Here is a 12131-nt window from a genome sequence, read left to right as displayed (position 1 = left end):
AAATTATGTCACATAGCCACAGTTATGTCATATCAGAGGCATGGGACCCAGAAGTTTCAAAGGTTTCGGTTCATTTGATTAAAGTAATTTGTTTCATGTCATAAGACAATACCTAGGTATTGCTGCATGAAGACGTTATGATCAGTAGGGTGTCCTCAGGGGTGGGGAAGGCTGGGGAGCAGGGAGGACAAGGACAAGATGCAGAAGCTAGGACAAGAGTGGAGTTGTTCCTGGGCATGTCTTATCCGCTGGTCTTTCACATAGACTTTGAACTCTGGACACTACAGATGACACACCACAGTGGAGAGACGAGCGGAAAGTCCTGGATGAACTGTGAAGGGTCAGTAGTGCATGAGGAGAAGAGAAAGGCAAGGCTGAAAGCCAGAGATGGAGGCTCGTGTCTGTGGTACCTCACATCTGGAAGGTTGAGGTAAGATGATGGATCAGGAGTTCAAGGCCAGTCTAGGCTATCCAGCAAGTTCAAGGCCAGCCTGACTTACATAAATTTCCCCTCTCCTCATCCTGTCCTGGTTGATTATTTTATCAACTCAGTACAAACTACAGTCACTTGGAAGGAGGGAACATCAACTGGGGAACGCTTCCACTGGCCTGGCCTGCAGGAAAGTCTGTAGTGCCTTTTCCTGATCAATGATTGACGTGTAAGGGCGCAGGGCACTGTTAGTGGCATCACCCCCGGACAGGGTCCTGAGTTAAAAAGCAAATTGGGTGCATGAGGCACCTTTCCTAGATAAGTCTAGCTACCACCCCTAGTAAGAAAAGCCTCCTTACAGAAGGTGGAGACTACCATGAAAACAGCTCACCAAATTGTGAGGAGCCCAATCCCACAGAAAAATTTACATCATGGTTCCTGCATCTTTGGGAGCACCGCTTCAGAGGAGGCAGACTGGTTGCAAGAATCTGAATACAGAGAAGACTGTCATGGAAGCGTCTCCTAGAAACGACTGCATAAGCACGGTGGGGACAGTGGCAGTATCAGTTTGTTAGCAGGGAAGAAGGAAGTTTTCAAGAGGTCCCACCCCGAGACAAAGAATTAACTGCTAGCAACTAATGACGCTGAGAGAAGGAGATAGAACAGCCTCTTCCAGAGATGAGCCCTCTTATCGGTTGGTTATTCAATGAAGAGTGGTCAGCCTGGAAACCATATACATGCTAATAGCAAAAAAGAGAAACTCAGTAGGTTGTATTTATATATAATTGTGCGTAAGCGCATGCACACATACATGCACAAGTTGCAATAGTCAAGGAAAAAGAGGAAATCAGCTCAAAAGTGGGAGGGGGCCATGGGAGGAACTGCCGCTCGGAAAGGGAAAGTTAGGAAATTCTATTTCAATTAAAACCTATTGAAAAAATTAAAAAGCAAACTGAGCAAGTCATGGAGAGCAAGTCAATAAACAGCACTGCCCCATGGTCTCTGCTTCAGGGCCTGCCTCCAGGTTCCTGCCTTGAGTTCCTGAACTGGCTTTCCTAAATAGTGAGCTGTAATCTGTAAGACAAATAAACTCCTTCTTCTCCAAGCTGCAACCGAGAAACATAGCCAGGACACAACCATAAAAAAGACAACATTCCACAAATAAATAAAAATTAAAAACGAAAAAGAAATTGAACGGGAATAGAATCCCTGTAAATTTGAAGCAGTAAACATCTATGTAAGGCCGTCGTGTCCTCGACACGATGTTCTGATGGGAGATCTTTGCTAAACTGTACAAAGGTCACCTCTTGTTCGTACAGTGTTAATGTCTGCACAGGTTGGGAGTTTATTCAACTACAGACCTGTGGGACGCAATAGCCTGAAGATGGAGTATCACTTCTGCAGCCCTAGTGATGCACTTCGCTCAGTCTTGGTTAGATATAGATTTGAAAGTGGTCAGTGCTGTACCCACACAGGTTGGGTCATCCCACTTTGGACTAAGTAAATAAGGGTAAGTAACAAGTTAGAAATAACTGAACCAGATGGAAGGACACTTTATAAGAAAAAGATCATAGCAAAAAAGACTGAACCTATGAGGAAAGCCAGAGTGCCTGGAATCCTCTGTGCAGGTGAAGGCTTTGCCAAAGCACAATGGGATTATGCTTCCCCGGTGTCCTAGCTCCCGTGTAATAGGCAGGGTCTGGAGGCGAAGGCATTAGCAGTGGCTTCCCTATCGAATAGCACACTTAGCCTGGGAGAGAAACATTACGGGTCTCTCACAGCCAAGAGGGGACAGTGTTTCCTTGAAAACAGTCTCCCTGCTCGCTCACAGGATTCTGATTTCTAAATTGGTTTCAATTAAATATATTTTTCCCTTCGAAGAAGCAACACTCACCTGTAATCTTGCCTAACTATTGGCAGATCTGAGGCCGCAGTGCTCCACACCTTCCCAGTGGCTGCAATTACACACATCAAGTTTCAGCATGGACCACAAGGTAAGAGTCTAGAGGTAAAAGGCGACCACTTATGGGCCCCATTTTGCTCTCATGTGTCACAGCCTTTTATTGTTGGGAGTTATTTCAAGACACAGTCACTGGCTAACAAAACCATCTGTTAGTTAACAACGACAAAATATGAGGTTGTTTCAGAGTGACACGGGGGCATTTCAAGCGCAGGGGTAGGACTGCCAAGTCTTCTTCCCCTCCAGTCTTTCCTTGTTAATGAAGAATGCGTTTGTTATCAAAGCCCGTTTGGCAAATGCGCTTTCACCTCTTACCTATCTAGAAATCAAAGCTGCCTGGGGAGTTATTTGAGGGTATGGTCTCCCTTTGGAGTCCATCTTGCTCCAGTCACGCTAACAGAATTGTATATGTGCATCAAGAAAACAATACAGTCTTTATGTGGTTCCGCCAACACAGCCTACCCACAACATGGTAGATGTTGGGAAAGCAAAAGCAGTCTCCCCGGGCAGATTCGGTGAAATCTTCACCTTTGTGCTTTCTTGCCCTGCTCTATTATTTTTCAGAGAGGAGGGGTGGGAGATGAAACATCTCTGTTCCCCTCCTTTTCCCTCAGCCAGATAGTTTCTCAAATCAGCTAAATATAACTCCATTTATTGTCATGCTAAAACGTTCTATTTAGCCGTGTTTAACTGGATATCATGATTCCATGGGCCGACCTTTCACTCCTGGGAAGTCGTTTTAAATTCAATCCTCAGCAAAGGAAAATCCTTCCAATTCGTTGGCTGTGAAAGGTCACGAGTGGGATGTGTTTTGATGGTATCTGCTTCTGGTTCAATTCTCAGTAAACCCGAGCACGAACGGGGGCCTCAATTGGCCTTTGTTGTGGGAGTCTGAGTTTTAAGAAGCCTGGGAGAGCAGAGCAAGAGACCTGGGGCTGGGTGGCTGGCATCAGCTGAAGGTGCACAAAGGTACCAGCTGAAAGGTGAGGCACGGGAGCTAAGCGAGGTCGATGCCGCCTCCTTTCTGAGCTGATGGGGAGTTCAGACGAAAATATATGGTTTCTCTCCATTTCATTTGATCTCTTTAAAGGGGACATTTCCCACTTTCTGGGAGGCAAAGAGGGCTTAGGTGAGGTTAGGGAAGGAACTAGAAGTGTGTGAACCAGTCAAGAGGAAATTGGAGTATCCTGAACATTTATCCATCTCAGGGGTTCAGAGCTTAAACCCTACGTTTCATGCTTGAATGTTCCCTTTTCAGGAAGTTTTTCTCTGCTTGGGTCAGTAGTGCTTCAGTCTGTCTGGGCTTCTGCACCATCATCATCCTGATTCTTTTATTGGAAATAAAATATTTCCATTAAATTTTGTAAAAAAAAAGTCTCAATCCTTGTTTAAAAAATCATTAAAAAAAGTCGAGTTTTGCCAAAAAAAAGTTCAGAAAAGTTCAGTTTAACCAAATTTGATTTGTGAAGTGTTTAATGATTTTAATGTTTTAATAGATATGACACTAAAGGCTTCAGGTTTGTGTGATTGTCTTTTATTATTGGATTTTGTTTTTAATTGTTTCAGCTTTCTAGTCTCTCTATGGCATAATCTTCCAACCTAAAACTTAAATCTCTTCATTTTAACTTTTAAGTAGAGAGTAGTTGGTTCCAATCTTCAGTACACACATGCACACACACACACACACACACTAACCCCCCTTTCTCTGTGGATGAAGAAGGCAAGCATCCTTCCACAGTACTTTGCTTGCGTGTCTGTGGGAGCTTCCATCCCAGAGATGCTTTTATACAATCCCTGCTCTACCAAGCTCCCTGAAGACAGCAGCAGGCTTCCTTTGTTTTCCACGGGTCTAAGCGGTGCGAATCCCCTCAGAAGGAAAGCTTTCACCTTGCCGTCACAGCCACATGAGTAGTTGGCCTGCTTCCTCCATTACACAGAGGTGGTCCTCTGAGGACTACACGGTGTGAGTTACCCTAACTCTCCTATGATGATCTGAATAGTCAGCATCCAACTGTATCCACCTCTATCACCAGAGCCTCTGGATGGGGAGCCATCACGTGAACTACCATGAAGTATAATCTCTTGGTGGTGGGGCCGACTCTTTGGTATCATGAGAGCTTGGGTGATCTCTTCTTTGATTGCTGTGTTTAGTAGGATGTCCATCATTTCTTGGGGACAAACAAATATCTCTACGAGACAGCAGGAATTCCCTTTGCAGCTGCTCTAGCGATCTCTTTCACTTCACACAGGGACGCTCCCTCCCCCCATTCCACTGCTGTTGCAAACTGGTCCTGAAGGTCCCCATCTTTCAGAAGGAGGACCTCCATTTTATGGTGGTGATACTCTTTCCTCAGAGAGGTCCCCTCGAAAAATTTGTGCTAAAATTTGTGAAAACTCCACTATCATCCATATGACTAGAGAGGGCTCTTCTAGTTGGTCCACTTCCTCTCTTCTTCCTCAATGATCTCTGGAAGGACCTCTGTTTCTTAGAGGGGATCCATATCTACTATTTTCAAATGATGGTTTGGTGGCTTGCTCCATCTTGACAGCTTATCATCTAAGGACAATACATTCATGTCTCTGACAGCATCCTTTGCATCTGCTGGGCTTCCAAAAGAGATAAAACAAATCCTCTTGATTGATTTGTTCCTTGGTCCTTCATCTAAAGTACTGGAACCAATGACAACTGCCAGGTCTCAACACTGATCAGAAATGACACTAGGATTGCTCTGCAACAAGAGTGAACAAAAGAGACAGCATGCTTTATACTGCCCAGGAACGAGGCTGAAGAGCCGTGTTAACTCTTTCTAAATGTGAGTCTTCTCTGGCTGTTTAACTGGAAGGCCTTTGATTGGTGGGTCCTAGATCTGTGTGTGTCTTCTCAGTTGGAGAATTATGGAACTTCTTGTTTGCCTTCAAGGCCCAAAAGTCTCCCAAATATTACAGGTGTATTTTTGTTATTCTCATATGACTATCATAGGGAATTTTTTTAAGGCTAAGCAAATAAGAACGAGCTGGGTCTATAAAGCTTACACAGCTGTGCTAGGGAGGTTTGGCAGGACAACAGATCTGTGTTAGTCAAGCTCATGGGAAGTCCTTGAAGGAGAGATGAACACAGTTAGTGTGTTTACCTAGTAATCTTCATATGACCTGCACTTTAGTACTGGAGAGTTCTTGCTCTAAAAAAAAATTCTTTATTCTCTCTTTGTGTCTTTAAATATACCAGTAGTAAATGATTTGTCACAGTTTACTCTTTTTAGTAAAGACTCTAGTTATGACATATTTATTTGCTGAAAAGAAGTATTTACTAATATCAGGCTTATTTGGTCCAGACTAGATCTCATGCACTCCAGACTGACCTTTGAATAGCCAAGATGATGCTGAACATTTGCTCCGGTTATGGCCATCTCTCAAGTGCTAGGATTACAGATGTGAGCCTTTCGTGCCCAGGTTATTCCAGTGCTGAGTTGCCTTGGGCCTGGCACACTGGGCAGCAGATTATCAGAGAAGCACATTTGCTCTTAATGGTGTTTGTTCGCTCTCTGTTTCCTTGATTACCACCATGAGGATAAGCTCAATCTCACTAGTCTTTTCAGTGACTCCATTTGGGGTTAATTTGCCCATGACTTAATATATCTGATTAAATCATTAATTTTCAGCCTTTCTTTTTGCTGTCAGAATTTAAAACTATAAATTTCTTCATCGTTGCACACTGATGTTCATACATAACTCATTTAAAATGTTGTGCAATAATTTAATTTTGATTATGATGTCTCTCTTTTGCCATTAATTATTTGAAATGTATTTGAAAATTTCCAGGCAAGTGGCAGTGATTTCATTCCTTCTGGGACGTTGCTCTCTAAAGTTTGTTAGACTCTGAGGTTTGCTACTATGGCTGTTTCATTTTTGTAAAATGTCTCTGTTAGTCTGACAAGTAACTGGATGCAGTGTTTTATAAGGGTTTTGGGGGATTTTTTTTGGGGGGGTGGATCAGGCTTTGTCCTCAGTGCTCCTTGTTTGCCTGGTCTATCGGAGCTGCAGGCTGGAGTATATGAACACGTGTCTCTCTCCCATGCATCTGTTCTGTACTCATGCACTCTGGAGCTGTAAATACACATGACTTTAACATGGTTGTGTGCGTCTTGGCAAACATATTTGGCTAAATCTCTGCTGCTGGTGTGGAAGCATCTTCACAAACACTAATCCTGCCACCACCGTGCAAGGAACGCCTTCCTGCCTCTGTGGGAAGTTGCATGACTTGCTTGTTCTGTTCAGTGTCGGCCTGACAGGTAGGTAGCCTTCTCAAGCCCAGAGATTATAGAGCTTAGAAACATTTCTCACATAGCCCTGTGACTGGGCTTCCTGACACAATATCAGCCTTATCACTTGCACGCTCAGGAGACTTGGATTAATATGAATTAAATTATCTTATGAAACAGAAATTTTGCATGAGGGACTTGTGAGCATGGCTTCCAAGTGTGATGACCTCAGTTTGATCCCCAGGATATACATGGCAGAGGGAGAAAACCAACTTCTATATAACCCCTATATGAATGCCTTCTGACCTCCATATGAATACATACATAACACCAAGTAAACAAATAGATATGATTATTTAAGAAATCTGGCATGAAGCATCTATCTGTTAGCAAGGAAGATGTCTGAGATAAATTATTCTGGGGCTAGAAATTATACCTGAAAACACAGCTGGGGACTTAGCCATCTTAGTCCTTCTAACAATTTGAAGTTATTTCATTTCCAGGTGAAAAGTCCCTTTTAGCTAGTCAGAATGGCTTTTGTCGTCTGCAGCTGTGCTATGACAAACACACCCATTACGCAGAAGAGGAAACTGAGATGAGCAAAGAGCTAATGCCTTGCAGAGGATGCACAACTAATAGATGTGAGAGTTGGTCTGAGAACCTAAGCCCTTCAAAGCCAGGCAAGGGTCCTCTCAATAGCTGGACTGGCACTGGTTTCTAGAAAGCCCCAGAACCATCAAGGCACTTTAAAGGAACTTTATATGCAGATCCAAGGTCTTAGCTCATGATAACCCCGTGATGGCGTTATCAAATGAGAGATGATGTGACTCCCACAAGACTGGCCAAAAATGTGAGTCTCTCCATCCATCCTGTCCACTGCTTAAACTTTTTGGTAATCATGTCCCTTCTTCCATGTTCCTTACTCACCTATATTTATGTGTTAATTTTGAGACTCTCTGGGCATTTGCTTACTCATTCATCCAGGACAGCAAAACAAAAGACAAGAGCTCTTGGCATGACAGGGATACTTCTGTAATGTCTTTCTTGTGAGCAGATAATTAGTAGTTTTAAATTTAACTTATGTCTTTTAAATCCAGTATGGAAACATTCAGAGCTGATCTGCTGCAGGCAGAGAGGGAAGAACAGGAGGGAAACAAAAAAAAAAAAATAAATCAAGAAGATGTTTCTAGAATGAAATGGTAGAGGTGATGCAAAGAGAGAGAGGAGGAAGAGCACAGTGATGACTTCTCCATGCCTGCCCATCATGACCGTTTGTGGTAGATATTCTCCATTGTGTCCCACATGTATATGCTCTCTTAATCATCTTGTTGCTATTGTCTAGCTGAGCAGAGGAGTTCAGAGCCGTTAATAAGTAACCACCCCAGTCACACACTGTTAAGAAGGCAAAGCAGGAGCGGCTGGCTCAATCAAAGCCACAGTATGTTCACCTGGCGAGGGATGACAGCCCTCCGGAGATGGTGCCCTGTAAGCCTCCCACAGTGCATCTGGATTATACACTGCCAGCCTCCCCTCTAGGTGGGACAGTGAGATATCAGCACTTAATGTATATTTATTTATCTGTTAATTCACACACAGAGGCACATAGACACACATACCCCACAATTAACCTCCCCAAAGCAAAGAAAATTGGTTAATTTCTGTGTATACTTTGACCAAAGTCTTCTGGAATAAATACCAGAAGGAAGACATAATGGATGACAAATGGGGCAGCATTCTCAAGTGCCATAATTTGAGGAGTGATGCAAAACCCCTCACTTGAGCCTCACCTCCCACATATATTGAGTAAACAAAGCCAAATAGACCAAAAAAGCAACAGGAACATAACACACACAAAAAAAATGGAGGGGCCATGAAAATACTTTCTGAAGGTCCATTCCCCTAAGGGTTGAGGTCAGACATATGGTTCTATTCATCAAGCGCTAGACAAAGGACTTGGCTATTTCATGCCCTGATCATTATTGTTGGTTAAATTAAAGCACGATCAAAAAACGTGTAATGGAATATTAATTTCAGTTACTGTGTCTAATTGAAAACACAGCCAGGGTTGTGACGATGGAAAATGGAGTGAGAACATTCAGATGCACGTCCAAGTCTAGCTTACTCTTTTCAAGTCGGGCAGTAGCATATTTTTAAGGAATGGCAGTTATCCATCGAGCCGTGCTTAAGTGCATCAGGAACAAGAATTAGCCTGGGAAAAAGGAAGAAGAGCTAACTCTCAGCTATCAGCAGGTTTCGGAAATGCAAGTTCAGTTTTAAAACTATCAATCGCTAACAGATGCACATGAAAGACACTACAGACACACACAGTCCCTGAAACCAAGAGCTGAACCTCTTCCGTCTTGTTCTCAGGGAGGTCTAGATCCTAGCACTGAGGTGATATTCATCAATAATTGTTGAGTGGTTGAGGGGAGGATTGTTGGAGACCTCTGTCTGCTACTACAAACAAGAGTGCTTGCTTTCTCAGACAGTTGGATCTTCGGCAGTGAAACTATAGACCAGCAAGTGTTGGAGAGGAGAAATCAGCTGTATCCAGGTCAAAAAGATAATGACTGGAGATGGAATTCTGCTCCTCTGTAAGAGTAGAAAGTGCTCCTACCTGCTGATCGTCTCTCCAGTCCTGTAACTTGGAAGTTCTGTCTGCTTTATTTATAGCTGTATTATCAGTATTTAGTGTGATGCCTGGCACATGTTAGGTGCTGCATAAAAACATGTTAAATTGATACAATAATGCTTGGTGTGGGTTGAAAAGAGAGGACGGGCTTTGGAATACAGAATTCTACAGTGTGGTTTCATATCTGTGCTGAGGGCTGGGTTAAGTTGTATTATTATTATTTAAGGAAGGTATACGAACATCCTTCTCAATTTGCATGATATGTCTTGTAGGATTAACAAAACACAAAGGAAGGACTAGGGAAATAGTTCTAAAGACATCAGCCACAGCCAACTGAATGAGAGTTGTTCTAGAATGACTAAGACATCTGGAACCTGCGAGAGGCTGCCAGTCATGTTTTCAGCACTGGGGGAGGTTAGCATGTCCTTGAGGAGAATTCACAGTAGACGGGGATCTCTCAGTGTCTCCTGCCTGTTAATAGGGATTGACTTTTTCCTAGAGGAGGCTTGTACTTGTTTTTAACAATTGTGCTCTACTGATTGGCAAAGGCTAGCGTGATGGGGACGATGCGAGCGTCTGTGTGTAAGTGTGGCTACTGAAAACATCCTTCTGGAGAATACCCTCCAGATGTACCCTGACTGTAACTCCTGGCAGCACGAGAGAGACAAGCTCTGACAGAAGGAGCTGTGTGCACTGTAGCAGGAATCGTTTGTGTGGGGTTAAAAACATGTCATCAGTATTCAATGGTCCCCCTATACGGCGTCTGACAGCTCCTGCAATGACTGTGTGTGGTACTCTGTGCATGTGGGTGGTATTTTTTTGTCTTCTCACACAAGTATGTATATGGCATTTGTTGTCTTCTCCTTTTGTTATGCTCTTAACCATCAATTTAAAGAGAAGGAATGAGACATGAAACAACATTTATTCTCACTTGCTCAAGCACTGCGTTTACCAAATCCATTTTGAATTCAGTTGAAGTGAGACAGAATTGAAGAAATTGTGCCCACCATCACAAATTGAAAAATTAATCACAGAATTTACTGTGCCTTTATTGTTTCATTATCAGAGGCCAAGTTGTGTGTATTTTAATGTATCTCATTTGAATTGTGCTTCCAGATGCAGGCAGCGGTTTTCATGTGGAACAGGCATACTCCACACTCTTTTGCCTTCTGTCTATGCCAACAAGTGCGTGGCTCTAACTCCCTTCCATCACTGAGTCAGACTCTTGGTCCTGGGGCTTACAATGGGACTCCTTTAGATGAGGGGAAAAGTCACAAGGGCAAACTCTAGACCCAAGGGCACATATGGTTTACGGATGCGAAACTTACAGTAGTTCTTTAGACAGGAAAAACGCTGACTCCGAGAGCTGAAGCTGGCCCCAGCAATAACTCACTGAAGTGGCATTTATTTGGCCGATAACCAAAGGTCTTGCTGAACTGGTAATACACGAAGCTGATCTTGACGGAAGAATGGATTAGAGTAGCAGTGCTCAGGAATATTATTTGTGTTTTCCACTGTTTAGAGTGAGCCCCAAGCTCCCTCACACCACCATGGTTCAACTTTCTCCTGTGACATTGAAACCGACGCGATACTTTTTTTTCTTGGTGCTTTTTCTTTCTTTCTTTCTTTCTTTCTTTCTTTCTTTCTTTTTTTTCATAGTCCAGAAGACTTTTTGTGTAGGTTTGTAGCACGGTTTCCCTACAGCAGGGCAGGTAACAAAAATATCCTGTAGGAGTTGGCTTCAGGATGTAACTGAGCTATAGGGAAACTTGATAGAGCCTATGTGTACTGACAAGCAGATGACTGCTTCATGGCGCTTGCCGGTAACTACTGTCTGCGAGGGAATTATGCAGCCCGGATGGAAGAGGTTAAGGTCTATGATGCTTTTAGTGATGCGTGGTGTCAGCGAGACTGGAACGTGGAGTTCTTTGGAAATACTAGTTTTTCCAGTTCTTTTGACTGTCCTCCTTAATTGGCAATAGTCATTGGCCTGCAAACGTTTTGTAGTTGAAGCTTAAACTTTATTTCTGGTCCCACTAGAACCTTCGCTGTATCGTACAGATGAACGAAGGCGTTGGCCTCTCTGTGAGGGGAAGACTTTGTCATGTCAGGCTTAGGCTACACAGAACACTTTTTTCTTCCAAAATATGTGTAACTTTTCTTATACACCCCCTGGATTCCAAGCAGCTCAGGTGGGGACAGCCTAGAGAAGTAGCTAAGTCATCCTTCCAATCCAAGGATTTGGCATTGGTTGAAGGCATAAGGAGGAGACCTGGATGCTTTCTGTTGTGCTCCCCTCCCCTCTTTTCTGGATATCTCTCCACTGCCACAGCATCAGTGTGGGAACTTTAGACCTGAGCCAGACAGAAATCATCGGGAAGATTGGACAGTCTGTGGGGGAGAACTCTCCCTCAGCTGCCTACCTCCTCAACCAAAGCCAACTAGCATCTCCCCCGCCTTTCTCCTCCATTCCTGAACTTCTTGGAGTTGTCTTCCTCTCGTGCTGGCTTCTGATGTCCTCAACCTAGTGTGGCCCAGTTTCTGCTTTCACCTTGCAAAATGGCTTCCTCTTGGTTCAGCGATGACAGCGGGGCAAATCCAGAGAATGTGTCAAAGTTCTTTGATAGTAACCTCCCTCTCATTCTTAAACATCATGGTTCTGACAATTCCTTCTGACCTTGCTGACACCCTATCTCTCAAGCTTCTCTTCCTTTTTGTGTTGCTATTCCCCCGTGGTTTCTGGGTTCCTCTTCTCGTCATTCTCTCTCTTCTTCACACACAGTTTCAAATGCTTTTTGTTGAGCTTCGGATTCAAGTTTTACAACCTTGTGGAATTTTCACATTGACACA

At 43.5% G+C, this 12131-nt stretch overlaps 1 pseudogene; it reads right to left on the bottom strand.

Annotated features, from left to right (window-relative positions):
* Positions 1-584: 584 nt before the first annotated feature.
* Positions 585-11923, bottom strand: LOC119826015 (annotated as a pseudogene).
* Positions 11924-12131: the final 208 nt, after the last annotated feature.

The sequence above is a fragment of the Arvicola amphibius genome, chromosome 11, assembly GCF_903992535.2.
Source record: "Arvicola amphibius chromosome 11, mArvAmp1.2, whole genome shotgun sequence".
NCBI lineage: Eukaryota > Metazoa > Chordata > Mammalia > Rodentia > Cricetidae > Arvicola > Arvicola amphibius.
This window is presented reverse-complemented; position numbering and strand designations above follow the sequence as displayed.